Source organism: Chiloscyllium plagiosum, unplaced genomic scaffold (genome assembly GCF_037043375.1).
Source record: "Chiloscyllium plagiosum isolate Xiang-an unplaced genomic scaffold, Cpla_swu_hap1 HiC_scaffold_12, whole genome shotgun sequence".
NCBI classification, from domain to species: domain Eukaryota; kingdom Metazoa; phylum Chordata; class Chondrichthyes; order Orectolobiformes; family Hemiscylliidae; genus Chiloscyllium; species Chiloscyllium plagiosum.
In genome coordinates, this window is record NW_028270150.1 from 5,031,105 (window position 1) to 5,054,584 (window position 23,480).

The following is a 23,480-nucleotide window of genomic DNA, read 5'->3' on the forward strand; positions in this document are numbered from 1 at the left end:
CTGAAGTCCACATAGATAACATCTACTGCTCTGCCCTCATCAATCTTCTTTGTTACTTCTTCAAAAAACTCAATCAAGTTTGTGAAACATGATTTCCCATGCACAAAGCCATGTTGACTATCCTTAATCAGTCCTTGCCTTTCCAAATACATGTACATCCTGTCCCTCAGGATTCCCTCCAACAACTTGCCCACCACTGAGGTCAGGCTCACCGGTCTATAGTTCCCTGGCTTGTCTTTACCACCCTTCTTAAACAGTGGCACCATGTTTGCCAACCTCCAGTCTTCCGGCACCTCACCTGTGACTATCGATGATACAAATATCTCAGCAAGAGGCCCAGCAATCACTTCTCCAGCTTCCCACAGAGTTCTTGAGTACACCTGATCAGGTCCTGGTAATTTATCCACCTTTAACCGTTTCAAGACATCCAGTACTTCCTCCTCGTAATCTGGACATTTTGCAAGATGTCACCATCTATTTCCCTACAGTCTATATCTTCCATATCCTTTTCCACGGTAAATACTGATGCAAAATATTCATTCATGTCGCCCCCATTTTCTGTGGCTCCTGAAGAAGGGCTTATGCCCGAAACGTTGATTCTCCTGTTCCCTGGATGCTGCCTGACCTGTTGTGCTTTTCCAGCAACACATTTCCACCACATAAAGGCCACCTTGCTGATCTTTGAGGTGCCCTATTCTCATCCTAGTTATCTTCAAGCAGCTGTGTTTCCTTGTGGTGTTGCTCCGCCCACACAGTATTGTCCCTCACACACCCCTCTGACCCCCACACCCTTCTACCCCCACACCCGGGCCTCCTCACACCCTTCCAACCCCCACATCCCTGCCCCCACACATTCCTCTGACCCTCACACCCCTGCCTTCCCATACCTGCCATCCCACACCCCTGCCCCTTTTACCTCTGACTCCCAGACCTCTCTGACCCTCCCCACCCCCAGACACCCAACACTCCCCTCCTCCTATATTCCTTCCCCCCCCACACCCCTCTTTCCCCCATATCCCTGCCCCCTAACAACCCTCTCCTCTCCCCACTACCCTATTCTTCCACACTCTTGCCCCATTTAAGATGCGTCTGGATAAGTGCAAGAGTAGGTGGGGAGCAGAGGGATACACATGCTTAGGAATTGACCGACAGGTTTAGACAGTACATTTGGATTGGCTCAGGCTTGGAGGGCCGAAGGGGCTGTTCCTGAATTGTAAATTTTCTTTTCTTTTTCTTTTCTTATGATATTGTTGTTGACTCATCCAAGCAAGGGGTGAGGAGCCATCTTGGATACCATTGGAGATGTTGCTCAGACAGTAAGGCAAGACAATGCTGGTGTTATAGGAGATCAAAGGCAGCTGGCCAGGCCTTTCTTTGGTGTGATGTAATGGCTGTAATCTGGCATTCAGATCATGGTGTGAATGCATTTGCCAAGCCTGGAGCCTGCAGTAGTGCCTGTAAACACATGACCATGTGGCCAAATTTCATCCAAACGCCATCCACAAGGTCACTGATGACACCACTATTCTTCAACAGTTTCCTCATTTCCCCTTCCCCCACCTTACCCTACTTCCAAACTTCCAGCTCAGCACTGTCCCCATGACTTGTCCGGACTTGTCCTACCTGCCTATCTCCTTTTCCACCTATCCACTCCACCCTCTCCTCCCTGACCTATCACCTTCATCCCCTCCCCCACTCACCCATTGTACTCTCTGCTACTTTCTCCCCACCCCCACCCTCCTCTAGCTTATCTCTCCACACTTCAGGCTCACTGCCTTTATTCCTGATGAAGGGCTTTTGCCCGAAAGGTCGATTTCGAAGCTCCTTGGATGCTGCCTGAACTGCTGTGCTCTTCCAGCACCACTAATCCAGATATCAAACAATGACAAGGCAGAAAACAGGAAGGAGATTGTGTACTTGATGACATGGTGCAAAGAGAACAACCTCTCTCTCTCTCTCTCTCTCTCTCTCAATGTCAGCAAAACTAAAGAACTGATCACTGACTTCAGAAAGAAAGGAAGAAACATGATCCCACCCACGTTGACAGAGTGGAGGCGGAGAGGGTAGACAGCATCAAGTTCCTCAGAGTGATCATAACTGACAACCTGGCCTGGTCCTCCCACATAGATGTGACGGTAAAGAAAGTACAACAACGCCTCTTCTTCTTCAGGCGGCTAAGGAAATTCAGCATGTCCACCAATTTTTACAGATGCACCATAGAAGTCATTCTGTCTGGGTACATTATAGTTTGGTACGGCAACTGTTCTGCTAAGGACTGTAGGAAACTACAGAAAGTTGTGAACACAGCCTAGGCCATCAGGCAAGCCAAGCTCCCATCCATGGACACCATCTGCACTTCCTGTTGGCGTGGAAAGACTGCCAACATCATCAAAGATCCCTCTTACCCTGGTTATACTCTCTACCCTCAGGCAGCAGCTCCAGCAGGTGCAAGAACAGCTTCTACCTCGCTGTTATGACCCTCTCAAATTTAAAATGTAATATTGATCTTGTTTTTGTACACCTCCTAAGCAACTTCAATTTGTATGCCTTGCTCTGTTCACCCTCTGACGTGTATATCCTTGTGTGGGATGATCGGCCTGTCCTGCTCGCAAAACACAACTTTTCACTGTTCTCAGAAACACGTTACATCAATAACAAACAAATCAAATCAAATCTTCAGTATTATTGCTGGAACACTGTCAGGGCCTATAGTCTTTGCAGTATCTTGTGTCTCCAAACATTTCTCAATACCCCATGTGGCCTTCCTATACCCCATGGAGTGAATTGAATTGGCTGGAGAATGGTATCTGTGATGCTGGGGACCACTGGAGGAGGCCGAGATGGATCATCCACTCAGCACCTCTGGCTGAAGATTGCTGTGAAAGCTTCAGCCTTATCTTTTACACTGATGCACTGAGCTCTTCCATAATTGAGGATGGGGATATTTGTGGAATCTCCTCCTTTAGTGAGGACCATTCGTGACTGGATGTGGCAGGGACTGCAGAGCTTAAATATAGATCCCTGAAAGTTGCCATTGAGCTTGATAGGGTTGTTAAGAAGGCATACGGTTTTATTGATAGAGGGACTGAGGTTCGGAGCCATGTGGTCATGCTGCAGCTGTACAAAACACTGGTGCAGCTGCACTTGGAGTATTGCATACAGTTCTGGTCACCGCATTATAGGAAGGATATGGAAGCTTTGGAAAGGGTTCAGAGGAGATTTACTAGGATGTTGTCTGGTATGGAGGGAAGGTCTTATGAGGGAAGGCTGAGGGACTTGAAGCTGTTTTCATTACAGAGAAGAAGGTTGAGAGGTCACTCAGGTAAAAACAATGACTGCAGATGCTGGAAACCAGATTCTGGATCAGTGGTGCTGGAAGAGCACAGCAGTTTAGCCAGCATCCGAGGAGCAGCGAAATCGACGTTTCGGGCAAAAGCCCTTCATCAGGAATATAGGCAGAGAGCCTGAAGCGTGGAGAGATAAGCTAGAGGAGGGTGGGGGTGGGGAGAAAGTAGCATGGAGTACAAAAGGTGAGTGGGGGAGGGGATGAAGGCCCGACCTATCATCTTCCGTAATTACACCGGCACCACTCCCACCTCTTCCTCCGCTACATTGATGACTGCATTGGCGCCACCTCGTGCTCCCGCGAGGGGGTTGAGCAATTCATCAACTTCACCAACACATTCCACCCTGACCTTAAATTTACCTGGACCATCTCTGACACCTCCCTCCCCTTCCTGGACCTCTCCATCTCCATTAATGACGACCAACTTGACACTGACATTTTTTACAAACCCACCGACTCCCACAGCTACCCGGATTACACCTCTTCCCACCCTACCTCTTGCAAAAATGCCATCCCGTATTCCCAATTCCTCCGCCTCCGCCGTATCTGCTCCCAGGAGGACCAGTTCCACCACAGAACACACCAGATGGCCTCCTTCTTTAGAGACCGCAATTTCCCTTCCCATGTGGTTAAAGATGCCCTCCAACGCATCCCGTCCACATCCCGCACCTCCGCCCTCAGACCCCATCACTCCAACCGTAACAAGGACAGAATGCCCCTGGTGCTCACCTTCCACCCTACCAACCTTCGCATAAACCAAATCATCCGCCGACATTTCCGCTACCTCCAAACAGACCCCACCACCAGGGATATATTTCCCTTCCCACCCCTTTCCGCCTTCCGCAAAGACCATTCCCTCCGTGACTACCTGGTCAGGTCCACGCCCCCCTACAACCCACCCTCCCATCCTGGCACCTTCCCCTGCCACCGCAGGAACTGCAAAACCTCCGCCCACACCTCCTCCCTCACCTCTATCCAAGGCCCTAAAGGAGCCTTCCACATCTATCAAAGTTTTACTTGCACATCCACTAATATCATTTATTGTATTCGTTGCTCCCGATGCGGTCTCCTCTACACTGGGGAGACTGGGCGCCTCCTAGCAGAGCGCTTTAGGGAACATCTCCGGGACACCCGCACCAATCAACCACACCGCCCCGTGGCCCAACATTTCAACTCCCCCTCCCACTCTGCCGAGGACATGGAGTCCTGGGCCTCCTTCACCGCCGCTCCCTCACCACCAGATGCTTGGAGGAAGATCGCCTCATCTTCCACCTCGGAACACTTCAACCCATTGTGGACTTCAACAATTTCCTCATTTCCCCTTCCCCCACCTCACCCTAGTTCCAAACTTCCAGCTCAGCACTGTCCCCGTGATTTGTCCGGACTTGTCCTACCTGCCTATCTCCTTTTCCACCTATCCACTCCACCCTCCCCCTGCCCCCGACCTATCACCTTCATCCCCTCCCCCACTCACCCATTGTACTCTATGCTACTTTCTCCCCACCCCCACCCTCCTCAAGCTTATCTCTCCACCCTTCAGGCTCACTGCCTTTATTCCTGATGAAGGGCTTTTGCCCGAAACGTCGATTTCGCTGCTCCTTGGATGCTGCCTGAACTGCTGTGCTCTTCCAGCACCACTAATCCAGAATGAGAAGTCACTCAGTTGAGACAAAGAGGATAATCAGAGAATTAGATAGATTGGACAGTGAGAGCTTTTTCCCTCAGATAGCAATGGTGAGCACAAGGGGACATAGCTGTAAATTGAGTGATGATAGATATAGGACAGATGTCAGAGGTAGTTTCTTTACAGAGAGTAGTGGGACATGGAATGGCCTGCCTGCAACAGTAGTAGACTTGCCAACTTTAAGGTCATTTAAAGGTCAGTGGATAAACATATAGATAAAAATGGGATAGTGTAGGATAGATTGGCTTCAGACTGGTTTCACAGGTCAGCAGAACATCGAGGGCTGAAGGACCTGTACTGCCCTGTAATGTTCTATGTTCGAGATCTGATCCGTTGGTTGTGGGATTGCTTAGCTTTGTTTGTCAGTTGCTGCTGAAGCTGTTTGGCTTCAGCTGTTTGGCAAATAGTCTGTTCACCTTTCCTCAGAAGGATATGTGGAGAAGGGTCACCGGACCTGAAACGTTAACTCTAATTTTTCTTCACAGATGCTGCCAAACCAACAGGATTATGCAAGTAGTCCTGTTTGGTAGCTTCACCAGGTTGACACCTCACCCTCAGGTATGCTCGGTGCTGCTCCTGGCATACCCTCCTGTACTATCCATTGAACCAGGGTTGATCCCCTGGCTTGATGGTAATGATTGAGTGGGGGACATGCCGGGCCATGAGGTTGCAGATTGTGCTGGAGTATAATTCTGCTGCTGCTGATAACTCACAGCACCTCATGGATGCCCAGTCTTGAGTTGCCAGATCTGTTTGAAGTCTGTCCCATTTAGCACGGTGATAATGTGACAGTGGAGGTTATTCTCAGTTCCCGGGAGAACTGCTCCAAAAATCATGGCTGAATTTAGAACCAGTTTGGTTTCTATTTTGCCTCATTGACTGGTCAGCCTTGTACACACTGTAATCTCAAGGTCATATAAACCTCTACTGTTTTTCAGTTCAGTAACACATCAACTTTAACAGTCTTCTCTGTGTTTTAACATTCCTCAATCATCCCCATTTCTGGAACACCCTCAAGTTTCACAATTCCCTAAAGCCTGGCCCCCTTGAGCATCCCTGATATTAATCGCTCCGCCAATGGTGGTACTGCCCTCAACTTTTATAAGGAATCCTTGATGACACAATGTGATGTCAAGGGTAGTTACATTCCCCTCAGCCAGAGGAGCGCTAATGATCTCCTGCCACTATTTGAATGTCTCCCATGGCCTGATTAACATTCTTTCCTTGACCAACTTGCCCAGGGACTTGTTCATCTCTTGTTATCAGTCGGATGATGCCGTGTAGAAATATTGCTGCAGGTCGCAATCATTGAACATTGTCACCCATTTGTGAACTGTTGTTGCTTGATCTTCTGCAATGACTTTTTTTCTCTCTGTGGTTGGTGATCTCACAGAACGTCAGGAGGAATGAACTGGGGCTTGGCCTGGGGGTCTGTGGGTACTGTTGGAATGTTGAGGGATCATATGGAGAAACCTGTGGGGGGGTGGGGGAGAGGAGTGCAGGATTTGGATTGGGTGGGTGGGGATGTTGAGAAGTGTATTGGACATTAAGTACAGCATTTTGAGCCTTGAATAATCCTAAAAATGAAGTGATGGCCAGCAGCCAAAAGATGGCAATTGTCCTGAATGAATGGCTGACTAAAGGGGACAGTATAATGCACAGTAGTAACAATGAAAGCAAATGGGAATATAAAGTGTGCAGCCAGGCAGATAGGTATAAATCACTAACACATAGTTTGTAGACAGCATTCACCTGACCAATCCAGAGGAGTGAGTTTGACAGGAGGGATCTGATCCAGTGGCGGGTAATTAAACTCGAGTTTGACAGCTGAACTCCCAAGTCTGGTTTCATTGCAAACATTACTGCAATCATGTTATTTAATGAGAGCAATCTTACAGCGTGAGCTGGAGCCTGGGGCTAACGTGATCTTGATGTTACTGCTCTATCCCTGCAGTTCCTGCAGCTTCTTCACCCTGCAGGTGCAAATACTTCCATATCACTATCTTGCTACACATGGCCCTCACTTTCCTCTGCTTAGGAACATCCATCTCAACCCTGGGCTCTCTGTGATACAGTATAGATTGCATCCACCACTTTCCCCTCACTACCTTATCATTCCTTCCAACTTCCCAACCTCACTTTCCCACCCATTCTCTCTCCTCCAGTTCTGTCTTTGGTTCCAGTCACTCATTCGGCTCCTCTCAATCCCTGGGGTTCACTGTGCTCCTAATACAATGCCAACAGATTCTGAACCACATAAGGAAAACCACTGAAAGGGCAGGCTTTATCAGATCTCAGCAGCTACCTTGCCCCTGTGGGACAATATCACTGAACTTCCCTCCAATTCCGAACTTAAAGCTGGTCCATTTCTTCAGAGCTGGATCCTGACCCAGGGAGGAGGGAGTGCTGGGATCCAGGCGGCACAGCTTCTGGGTGACAGGAAATAGAGTGAAGTGGACCTGCTGGGACAGCAGAAGCTCAAGACAATGACAATGTTATCTCTCAAAATGATGTTCTCTCATTTTGTTGCTGTTTGTCTATTGGAAAATGATCAGCTCATTGACTGCAGTAAAGGTGGTGGTGGTGTAATAGGTATTGTCCCTGGATAGTAACCCCATGAGTCCCAGACTAATGTTCTGGGACATTGGTTAAAATTTCACCATGGCAGACAGGGAGATCTGAATTCAATGAAAATCTGGAATTGAAACTAGTAACCTCGGAACAACTATTGACTGTGGCAAGTACCCAGAGCATAAAATATAGCAGCAGAATTGGGCCATTCAGCCCATCAGGTCCGCTTTGCCATTCAATCATGGCTGATATGTTTCTCAGAGAAAGTGAGGACTGCAGATGCTGGAGATCAGAGCTGAAAATGTGTTGCTGGAAAAGCGCAGCAGGTCAGGCAGCATCCAAGGAGCAGGAGAATCGACGTTTCAGGCATGAGCCCTTCTTCAGGAATCCTGGATAATACTGGGAGCAGATAACCCACAACATATCGAAGCAAACGACTCAGGAGCAAGAATTCATCGCTCAAGCCTTTGAGCACAGGAGTCGGGGATGTCACATTGAGATTGTACAGGGCTTTGGTGAGGCCCCTTCTGGAATACTATACTCAGTTCTGGTCGCCCAGTTATAGGAAGGGTATTATGAAACTGGAGAGGGTTTAGGAGCAATTTACCAGGATGTTGCCGGGAATAGAGGGCTTGAGTTATAAGGAAAGGCTGGACAGGCTGGATCTTTATTCACTGGAGAGTAGAAGTTTGAGGGGTGACCTGACAGAAATCTATAACATTGTGAGGGGTATAGATAAGGTGAATGGGAGGTGTCTTTTCCCTAGTGTGGGACATTTCAAGATTAGGAGAAATATTTTTAAGATGAGAGGAGGAAGATTAAAAAAAAAGACATAAGCGGCAACGTTTTTACACAGAGACTGGCTGATGTGTGGAAGGAACTTCCCGAGGAAGTACTGAATGCAGCTACAGTTACAACATTTAAAAGACATTTGGATAATTAGGTGGATAGGAAAGGTTTGGAGGGATATGGGCCAAGTGTAGGCAGGTGGGACGAGTTTAGTTTCGAACATGATGGGCATGAACAGATTGGAGCAAAGAGTCTGTTTCCATGCTGTATAACTCCATCAGAGTAGTCCATTCAGTCTTTCTCTGCTATTGAATAAGATCATGGCTGATTATGGTCTGATCTCTATTTTCTTGTCACCCTGGCTTGCCCCGAAAATCGTTGACTCCCCCATCTATCAAAATTCTAATGAACACTGCCTCAGATAAATTCAAAACCCAAACCTCACTACTTTCTTGGTAAAACGTTTACCCCAAAGTTGGTGCCAATATTACAGTCAACATCGAATGCTTCATGTGAGCAGGCAGGTGAGAATAGCTGTTCCCTTTTTTAAAAACTGTTTAAAACAACCAGGAGGAGTGTATTACCTTCACAGTGGTGGGGGAATGTGCATTGCCCATCGCGGATACCCTCAAAAAGACAGCATCTCCCTTCCTTCTCGCCCACCTATACAACAAATACAGCCCCCAAAACCCCCAGCCCACTGCATCCCCCCTGAGGCAACAACATTGGCCCTGACTCAGCTCACCCAGGAATTCACTGGGTCCCAAGCATGGTTCCCCGTGCAGTGATGGCAGGACCCACCACTGAGCTGTGCTATTGCTGGGAGTGTTGAACTGTGACCATTCAGATCAGCCAGCACTTCCAGAGGATGGGTCACCCTGATAGTGACGACCAGAATTCCTACTATCCATCAGTTCAGCCTGCCACTGCCCTCCATCACTGTGATGCTGGCATCTTCTGGGCTGCCCACTGACTCCCCTCCAGGAAGGTGAGCCTTCCCAGGTTCAACACCCCACCCAAAAAATGGCATCTCCCACAGTGCAGCATGACCCCAGTACTGCACTGGGCTCTCAGTCCTGACCTTGCTGGTCTCGCCCTGTGGTTGGAGCTGTCAAGGGAACCACATGCAAATAGATTCCCTTTCCCTTTCCCTCTTTTCTCCTACAGGCACTGAGAACAAACACGTTAGTTTCTATGGAAGAAGTTAATGACCTGGAACAGAGCTGACAAATTGCCAGAGACTGGTCTCTTTGAATGTAACAAGCGAATGAGATTTAAATCTGGTCTAATTGGAGTAAAGGGTCACTCTGTACAGGATCACAGGGAGGGATTGGACCCAATCTGGGCTGAATCAGGGCCATTAGAAGCTGCAGGATGTTTGAACTCCTGGTGTGGGTAGAGACAGACAAGCAGAGACACTAATTAGCAGCAGCATCAGAAAGAACAGCCATGAAAACATCATTTGGATGGAGAAAACAGAGAAATAAGAACATAAGGAATTGCTAGAAGAAAACATCCAACGATCTTCACAAATCTCTGAAGCTATGATTTAGACCCAAAACAGAAAAAGCCAACAAAATGCAGACTGACTCGGGAAATATTGAGAAACGCAGGAAGACACATGAGGATGGAAAAAGAGGAGAGGGTATAGCACTGCTAATCAGAGGAGTGCATCATAGCCACAGAAATGAAGGTTGTTGAGGAAGGTTTGTCTACTGAGTCAGTATGGGTGGAAGTTAGGAACAGCAAGGGAGCATCCACTTCATTGGGGGTATTCTACAGACCCCCTAATAGCAGTAGGGAAATCAGGGAACTCATAGGCTGGCAGATTTTGGAAAATATAGCAGGGTTGTTGTTTTGAGTGACTTCAACTTTCCCAATATTGACTGGAACCTCCTAAGTGCAGATGGTTTGGATGGAGCCGTTTTTGTCAGGTGTGTTCAGGAGAGTTTCCTTACTCAGTATGTGGACAGGCCGACGAGGGGAGAGGCCATTTTGGATTTGGTGCTCGGCAATGAGCCAGGACAGGTGTCAGATCTCGCGGTGGGAGAACACTTTGGTGTCAGTGACCACAACTGCCTTACATTTACCATGGCCTTGGAGAGGGAAAAGAGCAGTTACCAAGGGAAGATATTTAATTGGGGAAAAGGGAATTATGACACTATCAGACAGGAATTGGGAAGTACAGAGTGGGAGCAATTGTTCCACAAAAAGGGCACAACAGATATGTGGAGGCTGTTTAAGGAGCAGTTGTTGTGAGTGATGCATACATTTGTTCCTCTGAGACAGGCAAGAAGGGGTAAAGTTAAGGGGCCTTGGATGACGAGAACAGAGGAGCTTCTCGTCAAAAGGAAGAAGACAGCTTACATAAGGTGGAGGAAACAAGGATCTAGCACAGCTTTAGAGGATTATAGGCTTGCTAGAAAAGAGCTCAGAAATGGACTGAGGAGAGCCAGGAGAGGGCATGAAAAAGGCTTGGCAGGAAGGATTAGGGAGAACCCAAAGGAATTTTACATGAGGAATAAGAGAATGATCAGGGAGATGGTAGGGCTGCTCAGGGATAGCAGAGGGAACTTGTGCGTGGAGTCTGAGCAGATAGGGGAAGACTTAAATGAGTGTTTTGCTGCGGTTTTCACGAAGGAAAGGGACCTTGTTGTAAATGAGAACTTTGAGGAGCTGGGATACAGGCTTGACCAGATCAAGATTGATGAAGATGATGTGCTGGAAATTTTGGCAAACATTAAGATGGATAAGTCCCCAGGGCCAGGCCAGATTTATCCCAGGCTGCTCCGGGAAGCGAGAAAGGAGGTTGCTAAGCCTCTGGCGAAGATCTTTGCTTTCTCACTCTCCACGGGAGTCGTACCAGAGAATTGGAGGAAATAGGGAAATCCCTGGCAATTACAGACCAGTCAGTCTTACATCTGTGGTAAGCAAGGTTTTGGAAATAATTCTAGGGGATAGGATTTATGACTATTTGGAAAAGCATAGCGTGATTAAAGGCAATCAGCATGGCTTTGTTAAGGGCAGGTCATGCCTCACAAATCTTACTGAGTTCTTTGAGGAGGTGATGAGACAGATCGACAAAGGATGTGGTGTATATGGACTTCGGCAAGGCATTTGATAGGGTTCCCCACAGTAGGCTCATTCACAAAGCCAGGAGATATGGGATATGGGGAGATTTGGCTGGATTCAGAATTGGTTGGCTGACAGAAGGCAGAGCGTGGTTGTAGATGGAAAGTATTCTGCCTGGAGGTCAGTGTTGAGTGGTGTCCCACTGGGCTCTGTTCTTGGGCATCTGCTCTTTGTAGTTTTTATAAATGACTTGGATGAGGAGGTTGAGGGATGGGTTAGTAAATTTGCCAATGACATAAAGGTTGGAGGTGCTATTGATAATATCGAGGGCTATTGCAGGCTGCAGCGCAACATAGACAGGATGCAGAGCTGGGCTGAGAAATGGCAGATTGCGTTCAACCTGGATAAATGCAAAGTGATGCATTTTGGAAGGTCGAACTCGAATACTGAATGTAGGATTAAAGACAGGATTCTTAGCAGTGTGGAGGAACAGAGAGATCTTGGTATTCAAGTGCATGGATCCCTCAAAGTTGCCACCCAAGTGGATAGGGTTGTTAAGAAAGCAGATGGTGTTTTGGCTATCCCTCAGTCCATTACTTTGCCTACCACCGAAGTAAGACTAACTGGCCTGTAATTCCCGGGGTTATCCCTATTCCCTTTTTTGAACAGGGGCACAACATTCGCCACTCTCCAGTCACCTGGTACCATCCCCGTTGGCAGTGAAGACAAAAAGATCATTGCCAACGGCTCTGCAATTTCCTCTCTTGCTTCCCACATAATCCTAGGATATATCCCGTCAGGCCCAGGGGACTTGTCTATCCTCAAGTTGTTCAAAATGCCCAACACATCTTCCTTCCTAACAAGTATCTCTTCTAGCTTACCAGTCCGTTTCACACTCTCCTCTTCAACAATACGTTCCCTCTCGTTTGTAAATACTGGCTATGACCATTATCACTCTTGGTAGGAGCTTGCTATGCACAAATTGAGTGCCATGTTTCCTGTATGACAACTGTGGCAACTTTTCTTTGAACTTGGCTGAGGTTTCAAAAGGCAACATTTTCTTCCCAAGTTATTCCCTGCTAAGGTCTCTAAACTGTGGACTCACTCTACCTCTTGGATTTCTCAGCCCGATGGTGTAATTTACTGCTGACTTCCAGATACTGCCCCTATGTTTACTGGACCTCATTTTGCTCCCCACTCCAGCTCCAGTTCATTTACACCCCTTTGGTTCCTTTAGCTTTCGCTTGCCTAGTCTGATGATGTAGCTCTAAAGATTAGTTTTGTCAGGCTTAATTATTCCTGCGACAAAAAGGACTCATGGGGTTGAACCAAGGATTTGCTACTTTTATTTTTGAAAAATGTACGAACAGCGCGTTGAAATTAAAATTAATGGCTCATTTAGTGTTACTGGCAAGGTGTTAAAATTTGAAGCAATTATCCAGGCAACACACATCATCAAATTCCAGAATTAGTCACTGCACTTAATGTTAATTTTTCTTCAGGCAAAGAATATATAACGGTAGTTTACAAAACAAATCAAGAATTGACACCGTCATTCTTCATCTCATGCCTGAGCTGCAGAGCCAACAAGTCTCAGTGGGATTTGAGCTCTTAAACTGGTATTGAATGTTTAGAGTTGTGTTCTGACATCGAAGCTGGCAGTTAGAATGAGATGCTACACTACAGTCAGTGAGCAATCTGATCGGTATGGTAGCTTTCCATCAGGCATTGTAGAATTCTCAGGAAACTTGGTACTCAATTTGTGCATAGCAAGCTCCCACCAAGAGTGATAATGGTCATGGCCAGACAACCCATTGTTAATGATGTTGATTGAGATGGAAATATTAACCAGGACAAAGTTCCCTGTTTTTCTTTAAACTAGTGTCATGGGATTTTTTTTAACCTTCATTAAAGAGGGTTGGTAAAGCTCAGTGTAATATCATCTCTAAAGGCACTGTGCCTTCAACAGTGCAGCACTCCTTCGGTGCTACGCTCCCTCGGTGAGACACTCCCAGCTCTGGAGTGTGTATCTAACTACAGGAACAAGGTATAAACTTATGTCAGAATCAGTTCAGAGGCTAATTCTTGAGATGAAAAGGTTTTGCTCTAACTTAAGGCGTTCGACAAGGTTCCTCATGGGAGACTGATTAGCAAGGTTAGATCTAATGGAATACAGGGAGAACGAGCCATTTGGATACAGAACTGGTTCAAAGGTAGAAGACAGAGGGTGGTGGTGGAGGGTTGTTTTTCAGACTGGAGGCCTGTGACCAGTGGAGTGCCACAAGGATCGGTGCTGAGTCCTCTACCTTTTGTCATTTACATGAATGATTTGGATGCGAGCATAAGAGGTACAGTTAGTAAGTTTGCAGATGACACCAAAATTGGAGGTGTAGTGGACAGCGAAGAGGGTTACCTCAGATTACAACAGGATCTGGACCAGATGGGCCAATGGGCTGAGAAGTGGCAGATGGAGTTTAATTCAGATAAATGCGAGGTGCTGCATTTTGGGAAAGCAAATCTTAGCAGGACTTATACACTTAATGGTAAGGTCATAGGGAGTGTTGCTGAACAAAGAGACCTTGGAGTGCAGGTTCTTGTTCCTTGAAAGTGGAGTCGCAGGTCGATAGGATAATGAAGAAGGTGTTTGGTATGCTTTCCTTTATTGGTCAGAGTATTGAGTATAGGAGTTTGGAGGTCATGTTGTGGCTGTACAGGACATTGGTTAGGCCACTGTTGGAATATTGCGTGCAATTCTGGTCTCCTTCCTATCGGAAAGATGTTGTGAAACTTGAAAGGGTTCAGAAAAGATTTACGAGGATGTTGCCAGGGTTGGAGGATTTGAGCTATAGGGAGAGGCTGAACAGGCCGGGGCTGTTTTCCCTGGAGCGTCGGAGGCTGAGGGGTGAGCTTATAGAGGTTTACAAAATTCTGAGGGGCATGGATAGGATAAATAGGCAAAGTCTTTTCCTTGGGGTTGGGGGAGTCCAGAACTAGACGGCATAGGTTTAGGGTGAGGGGGGAAAGATATAAAAGAGACCTAAGGGGCAACGTTTTCATGCAGAGAGTGGTACATGTATGGAATGAGCTGCCAGAGAATGTGGTGGAGGCTAGTAAAATTGCAACATTTAAGAGGCATTTGGATGGGTATATGAATAGGAAGGGTTTGGAGGGATATGGGCCGGGTGCTGGCAGGTGGGACTAGATTGGGTTGGGATATCTGGTCGGCATGGACGGGTTGGACCGAAGGGTCTGTTTCCATGCTGTACATCTCTATGACTCTATGACTGTATAATGGCTGAGTAGGTTGGATCTATACTCATTGGAGTTTCAAAAAATGAGAAGTGATTTTATTGAAACAGAGTAGAGATGGGGTAGAATTTAACAGGATGGATGCTGGGACAAAGTTTCCCATCAAAAAGGAATCTCAATCTAGGGTCAACATTTAAAAAATAAGGGATTTATACTGAAACTGAGCGGGAATATCTTCTCTCAGATGATACCCAGTGCTTGGAATTCTCTTCCCCAGAAAGCAGTGAGGGTTAGCTCATATGTTCAAGGCTGAGCGACATTGGTGACTGATTGATGGGGGAATTGAGGATTATGGTGGAATGGGCAGGGTGGGGGTGTGGAGGTTTAGGAAAGTGCAGTTATCATTGGAATCACATCAGCCATGATGATTCTGTGGGTCTGAGCTGACTCCTGCTCCTTATTCCTATGATCTGAAGCACTGAATAGGAAGAGGAGGCATTTAGGTGAGCCCTGAAGGTAGGTAAAAGAAGACCGTTTTTGCTGAACATTTCAGAATGACAGCAGAATAATTTCAGTTTTAATTAATTGTCCTGAACAGATTTAAGGCATTCTTGTCATTAAAAATAATTCTATTTGATGTCCTCAGTAAAACCCTGCATACAAATTTGCAGTCACTTGTGGTATTTTGGTCGTTGATTCATGCCACTGTCAAGACTTTTAATGATGCCAGCAGGTGCCTCTGGGAGAAAATGAAACTGTGGAATTCTTCAGGGAATAATCAAAGCATCTCGAACTGCAAGACAGTACAAATTAGTCATTGGCCATGCACCGTTGCTATGAGGAGAGTAGCCTACCCTGCTTTACTGCTGTAAAGGATAAAAGGAAACTGTGAATTCTAAAAGATGGCAAGGCACATTCATACAAGGTGGATAAAGATGGGCTTGGACACCTGGACAAGACCAAACTAAAGTTGAGAGACTCAGGGAATTTGGCTGCAAGGAATGGAGTGCAATGGGAAACAAATCAAAAGACAAATGAACCTGGACCTGATTGAGAGACTGAAGGAGTTGTCCTGACTCTGAATCCAAGCACTGTGTCAGGAACAGTCCCCAGACAGTGCAGCTTGCTCTTAGCCATTATTGGTATCAGAATCAAAAGAAAACCCGCATTGGTATGGTGTCATTCTCAACTGGTGAACAACTTAAAGTCAATGAAGAATTTTAGCAGTGTAGTTGCTGGAAAGTAGGCAACCTGGAAGTTGATTTGTGCACAACAAGCTCCCACAAGGACATAATAGTCCTCACACGACACTCGCATTCTGGGGTCAGTACTGGGAACAGTCCAAAGACAGTGAAGCTCCCTCTCTCTCCACCTGAGATGGAGTGTAGTTACAAAGTTTAGGGATCTCAATGCACACTGTGCGCGGACTGCACTGATTCTTTCATTCTCCAATAAATTGTCAGGTTTCTGACACTCTGTATATGTCATTTTGTGTGAGTAAAGCAAGCTGCCTGACAAAGAACATTAATCTGACTTTCAATCATATCAAAACCTGGCCAGGTACAGCTGCAGTCTCCTCCCAGGAACACACATGAATCATTCCATTATTCTCATGCTGAGGGGTTAATAAGACTAGCTTTTGGGCTTTTTTATTCCCAATGGGTATCATTGTATTTCTGAAGGATGGAACAAGGGCTTAAATACATTTTTGCTGAGCTTTTTTGATGAATTTAGGCAGACAGGAGTTCAGATTCAGAAACGGAATCACATGAAGCAGCTCTTAATTCAGCAAAAAAAATCCCCAAAGGTTTCCTTAACCAGCAGCAGATTATAATAAACAAACAACAATCAGGAACAAGTGCCCTGTGAAAACATATTGAACAATTTCAGTACGAAAGCTCATTGGAGACAGAAAGCAGCAAACAGGACGAATTGGGAAATACTACACATTCCAGAAAGTGTTAGCTCTAATGACTCAGTAATGAGAGTTCATTCACATAGAACAGGTTAGAGATTTGTGTTGAGATTCAAATTGTTCAAATAAGGTTTGGATGGACAAAGTTCAGATGGACATCAATTTAACAAAGAAACATGCAGAACAATACAGCACCAAGGGCAGAGACCATGTACAGGGTAGGGACAGTGGGAGAATGAAGGTAAACTCCTGAGCTTCTGGGCGATGGTGGGTACCCTCTATTAGCACAGTGTTATTTGACCATATCTCCCAAGAGAGCAAAGCGCCTGGACTAAATGGAGGTGAGTGTTTGGATGGTCACTGCGGGCTCTTAGAGTACGTGGTTTGAGCTGGGTTAACACAAGATCTCTGTTTTCTTCAGACATATTGTCAGGCCCAAGTTGAGCTGCAGCTATACAAAACCCTGATTAGACCCCATCTGGAGTACAATGCGTACATCTGGGCACCACATCTTAGGAGGGATATACTACCCTTGGAGGAAATACAATGTAGTTTTTGTTATTCACTCATGGGATGAGGGCATTGCTGGTGAGGCCAACATTCCTCACCCACCCCAGGGGCAGTTAAGAGTCAACCACATTGCTGTGGGTCACTTCAGGGGTAAGTTATGAGGAGAGGTTATATAAATTAGGCTGGTTTTCCATAGAATTTAGAAGGTCATGAGCGGTCACAAAGTCTTCAAGACAGGGTAGAAAAAGATAAACTATTTCCACTGGTTGGGGATTCTAGAAGCAGGGGCATAGTCTGACAGTGAGGGCTAAATCGTTCAGGCGAGATGTTAGGAAGCACTTCCACACACAAAGGGTGGGCGAGTTTGGAGCTCTCTCCCACAAATGGTGATGGATGCTGGATCAATTAGAACATAGAATATTACAGCGCAATACAGGCCCTTCGGCCCTCGATGTTGCGCTGACCTGTGGAACCGATCTGAAGCCCATCTATCCTACACTATTCCATTATCATTCATGTGTTTATCCAATGCCCATTTAAATGCCCTTAATGTTGGGCAGTCTACTACTGTTGCAGGCAGTGCATTCCACGCCCCTACTACTCTCTGAGTAAAGAAACTACCTCTGACATCTGTCCTATATCTATCAACCCTCAATTTAAAACTATGTTCCCTCGTGCTAGCCATCACCATCCTCTGGCAGCATATTCCAGGCACTCGCTACACTTTTTTTGTGAAAAACTTGCCTTGAAACCTCTTTTAAACTCCCCCCTCACACCTTGAACCTGCGTCCCCTAGTAATTGACCCCTCCACTCTGGGAAAAAGCCTCTTACTTTCTACTCTCTCCGTGCCATTCACAATCTTATAAACTGCTATCAGGTTGCCCCCAAGCCTCTGGCATTCCAGAGAAAACAAACCCAGTCTATCCAAGCTGTCTTTCAGGTTATGCAGGCCTTGAGTCTTTGTCAAGGTCCTTGAGTGTGGGCTGGAGCACGGCTAAGAAGGCTATGACAGTCAGCACTGGAGCCAATCCACAGGACTGCTTGGTGCTGATGGTGACAAGAAAGACTAGCAATGATCTACCATCAGGCTGATCATCATCATCATCATCATCATAATCACTGTCACACCATCAGGAACCATGTGACTGACACATATCCCATCAATCAGTTCATGGCAGGTCAAATCCATCAACTGCTCTTCCCCGTTTACAGGATCAAAGTTCTCATTCACATCAATGGGTGCCCTAGAGAGGACCTGATTCTGTTCCCTGGACTTTGGTTCAATTGGACATGCTGCAGAGCTGATATCCCCAGATCCCTGACCTGCATGGGAGCTACACCGAGATTCCAGGTTCACAGAGTCAATGCAGTGAGTCACAAATGCAATCCCGTGATGTTAGACTAAAAGGCCCAGGAGCAGCATTAGCCCATTCAGCCCACTGAGTCTGCTCTGCTATTTGATCATGCCTGATATGTTCCTCAACCCCAAACTCCTGCCTGCTTCCAGAAACCTTCATTCCCTTATCAACCAAGAACCTATCGATCTGTGGCTTAAATGCAATCAATGATGACTTTTTTTGAAAGAAATGATATTGCAGGTGGACTTGTTCCCTTTCTGTTTGTAAAGAATAGTCTTGGGGCACAATTTCTTGACAATATGAGTGCCTTTGTGCTTGCATCTTTCGGATGGGATGCCAACAGCTCCTGATGACTTGGTCATAAAAAGCTGCTTAATGGCCTTGGTGACTTAGCATCTGCCACTGTCATCATTTACCCATTGTCATTGGGCTTGGCACATCTATTTCAGCTGATGGCATCTTGCTGACTAGCCGACTGTTGGACTAAATTTAAGTGTAGAGAGCCGGTCACCCGTCCCCAGCCAGGACAGCAATTGCTCACTGCTTCAGGCAGGGCCTCAGCGCAGAACTGGATGCTGGAGGCTGGATTTGAAGTTGTCTGAGTCTTGGATGAGCTGCTGAGCAGGCTGCAGACCTTGCCTATCTGTGACATTGCCATCCAGTCTGTTAGCACTGTTTTGTCATCCACACTGTCACTGGCAACTGGGATCGACTCAGTTAGTTATTGCATAAACTGCCAATCAATAACCCACCAGCCCTGCAAACCCAGAGATGCCTGGTATAGAGGTCCAAAGCATAGGGAGATACTGCCCACAGAGGGGAGATTATAGGGCATGGAGAAGGTACAGAGCATGGAGGGAAATACAGAGTATAAAGTGAGTTACAAGGCACAGAGGGGTAGATACAGAGCATGGAAGCTAGACACGGAAGGGCATGGAAGCTATTAAGAATATGCGGAGTTAGAGAGCATAGTTGGTAATACAGAATGTGGGGTTAGTTTCATGGCAGGGGGGTAGATATAGAGCTCTGAGGATTATACAGCACATGAGGGAGAAAGAAGGCATGGGCAGTTACAGGGTACAGGGGAAGGTTACAGGGCACAGAGTTGGTATATAATGCTAATAGGGGAGCTGTAGTGAACAAGGTTGTACAAGTTGTACTGGGGGGAGGATACAGTGTAAAGAGGAGAGATATAAGCCACAGGCTGGGAGGAGATGTGATGCACAAGATAAAATGCTGCTCACAAATGGCAAATTTAATAATGAGTGATTTGTTTCTATGGAAACCTCACTCGAAGGTGGAATTTATCGAGCTTTGGGGTCAGAGATTCACCTTGCAATGAGTACAGTTACTCTGTTACAGATTCATAAGGAACCAGGAACTGGCCATTTTCCATCAGAAACTCACGTCACCAATTCTCAAATCTCAATCAAACAGCACGCTTCCATTCCCAGATATTTTTTAATAAATAGGTTGTTTTTCCAAAATGCTGCAGCGAATATTCTCCCAGTTTTGCTCAATGTTGAATCTCTAGTTCCTAGGTGATCCCTGAAGCTGATTGGCTACTCATGCTGGATTGGAGAGAGGCCGAGTCTCTGGAACGTGGAATACCATTCTGGGATCACTCAGGCCGGAAGAATGAGACTGGGGGAGGGACCGGAGGATGAAGACAATGACTTCAAAATGAACCGGAACAAGGAGTGGGGAAAACACAGAGCAATGGTGTCATTAGAGAGAGACAACTTGTGGGGATTTGACTTGAGTGTCACTGTGCCTCAGGCAAAGGGAGAGATGGAGAAGGAGGGTCCTTCATGGTAAGCTCAGCTGGTGCAGGAATTGAACCCACTCGGGTAGTGTCACTCTGCATCACAAACCAATCTTCCAGGCAACTGAGCCATCTGACCCCACCTAGCCATCTCAAACTAGCTGCATCTTCAGCAGTAATTGGGCTCCGAAGGCTCAGAATCAGAGTCTGGTATTTTGAGCATAACAAAACCCCTGCAATCCCAATGAGTGACAGCTCCTGACTCTAAGGGCTGAGTTTGAAGTGAACACTGAGCCTTGTGCAGCACACGGTGGAGCTTTGTGCTGGCAGCAAAGAAGGTTGGTGATGTCAAAGCTGGAGATTCAAAACCGCTGACAATTCTAAACACTGCGCTATGAATTTTACTAGCCATCCCTCATTAATTAAACTTGACGTTAGAGAGACAGGCAGACCATTGGCTACCTTGAGGCCAATCAGGCAGGCAGCCAGCATGTGTATGTATTAAAGTGTGTGCAACTTGACTGTGTTTCTGGATGATCTCGGATACCAATGAAGATGATAAACATGAATGAAGCAAAGTTGCAACTCTAAAAAAAACACACAGTAGAAAATAGAACAATGACACTGATGGGTGGTATGGTGGCTCAGTGGTTAGCACTGCTCCTCCCAGCACCAGGGCCCCAGCCTTGGACGACAGCCTGTGCGCATTCTCCCTGTCTCTGTGTAGGTTTCCTCTCACAGTCCAAAAATGTACAGGTTAGGTGGATTGGCCATGCTACATTGCCCTATTGTGTGCAGGTTGGGTGGGTTAGCCGTGGTAAATGCAGAGTTACAGGGATAGGGTAGGGGGTGAGTCTGGGAGGGAAACTCTTTGGGGGGGGGTCAGTGTGGACTCGATGGACCAAATGGCTTCCTTCTACACTGTCGGGATTCTATGATTTTTTGGAATGTAGTAGAAAAACAGTTTTTTTGTGTAATTGTGGAAATTTCTACCACTCAGAATTGTGGAGGTTAATAAATACATTTAAATAAATACATTTCAAAAGAAGCTAGATAAACTGATGATGGTGAAAGGAACAAAAGGATATTTGAATCAGTTTAGTGGAAGTGAGGTGGGAGCATGGAGCATAAATACTGGATCATCTGGGACTGATGGCCTGTTTTTAACTGCCTCATAGTACACACAGGCACAAAAACTATTTATTTCCTTAAGAAACTCATTCCTCAAATTCATTCAGGAATAAAACACTCAAAGATCAAACACCACTGACAATAGCTTCCCTTCCTGTGTTGTTCCCTCTGGTGTTCCCTAGGATTGATCCTTGACCCCTCCCATTTTCTCATATACCTACGACCCCCTCGGTGATATTACCCTGAGGTGTCACTGAGTTATGTACAATAATACAACAACAACCTTTAGCAGCTGCTCTTTTATACACCGACTGCATGTGCAGCTCCCATCCATCACTCACCATTGGCAGTCAGGCTCTGGACTTTGAAACACCTTCACAAATTACATTGTTTTCGTTTCCATCCTCAAACCCCACCTTTCACTCAGTTTGTGTTTATTCTCCCTCAAATCCCCTCCTTCAGTTTGACATGGATTTTTATTTGATGATGTCTCTGTTAACCACCTTGGGATGTTCTTCAAGGCATTATATGAAGTGCAGGTTGTTGTTGTGTTATTGGCAACGTTTATAACGAGTGAAAGATGTGTAACTGAGAGAGTTATAATTATGAGCCAAATAATGAGGATAGGACACCCTGGAGTCTTCAGTAATTAAAGATTAATCTCCAGGATGCTGCTGGGAGCAACCCAGGAGAAAAACCCAATGGAGCAGTAAACAAAATTGTTCCTTTTTAATTTTCTTTGAAGCCTTTCTTTATTAATCATAATTCACTGTTTGATTGACAGTGATGAGCCGCTCAACGAGAGTTAGTGACGTATTGGTAATGTCACTGAATTAGTATTCGAAAGTTCCAAATGAGTGTTGTGGGAAACATGGATACAAACCCCACATAGCAAATGATGAAATTTCAACTCAATAAAGATCTGGAATTAAATGCTAAAGACTGTGCAACAATTGTTGTAACAGCCTGTCTGGTTCATTATGAAAGGAAATCTGCTTTGTTACTGTCAATCTGCCTCTTGAAATGATCTAGAAAGCCCTTCAAGGGAAATAGAGAATGGACAACAAATTTTGGCCTTCTCATGATGCCCACATCCCAAATAGGGATAAGGAAAACAACATGAAGACTGCACTTTTTCCCGTTGGTGCAGGACAAGGCACAGCATGGATTGACATGGTGACCAATAGTGAGAGCTTGGAGACAGGAGGTTGTGTGGTGAAACCTTTGGATAAGACTTCAACCAGAGCTGGGAATTATTGTAACAGAGAGGATGGTGAGTGATGTAATTCAGGTTAGAGTGTGCAGCAGATGGAGGTGGGTCTTTGTAGAAGGGAAATGGGTTCCCTTTTTTAACATTGTTGAAGACACAGTTAAGAATGTTCCAACAGCGCTGACAGCAAAGCAGGTAGCACTGCTGTGAAACCACCATTTAAGCATTGCATTGTGAACACAGTAAACACATCACCAAATCACACTGTTTTCCAGAATTATTCCATAACAAGTACAAGAGGTTCACTGACCTTTACTTTTGGTCTTCGTTGCAACCACTGGGAGGATAAAGAGCGAGAGCAATGGGTGAAGAAAACAGACAAAGATGAGGAATTAGACTGATGTTTGTTTAGTAACAGCACAAAGAAACTGTACCTTTGTATTGTACTGACTGCCAAGCAGCTTTACAGTGGATTTACTGAAGGATGGGTACAATTTCCTTGACACCGTTTTGAAGCAAGCAACTATATTAAGTGACTGTATAGAACAGAATACACATTACACATTGTAGCTCAGATCACTCAATGACCCCATCACTAGTGGTATGAGACAAAGATTGAAAGATGTTTGTTGAGTCAAGATATTCAGGGATAGGGAATGAAGGTGGGTAAAGGGGTTTGAGGTACAGGCCAGTTATTATCTGATTGAACCAAAGAACATGCTTGATGACTGAATGGTCACCTTGTGTTCCAACGATCTTGAAACATGAACACACTGTGTTAGAGAATATGAGTGACCCCAGAAATCCCAACACTCCCCCCTCATACAACCTCTGACATCCTACTGACATGCACACACTCACACACATAAACACCAACTG

The 23,480-nt window shown here is 45.9% G+C and overlaps 1 protein-coding gene across 1 annotated transcript in view; it reads right to left on the bottom strand.

The window, feature by feature from the left end:
• The window catches only part of LOC122554859 (cell adhesion molecule 2-like), an 820,685-nt gene extending 797,737 nt beyond the window's left edge, over window positions 1-22,948 (bottom strand). The window contains exon 1 of the mRNA XM_087992436.1: window positions 22,912-22,948. The gene's annotated coding sequence lies outside the window, so the exon portion shown is untranslated. The remainder of the gene's footprint in view (window positions 1-22,911) is intronic.
• Window positions 22,949-23,480: the final 532 nt, after the last annotated feature.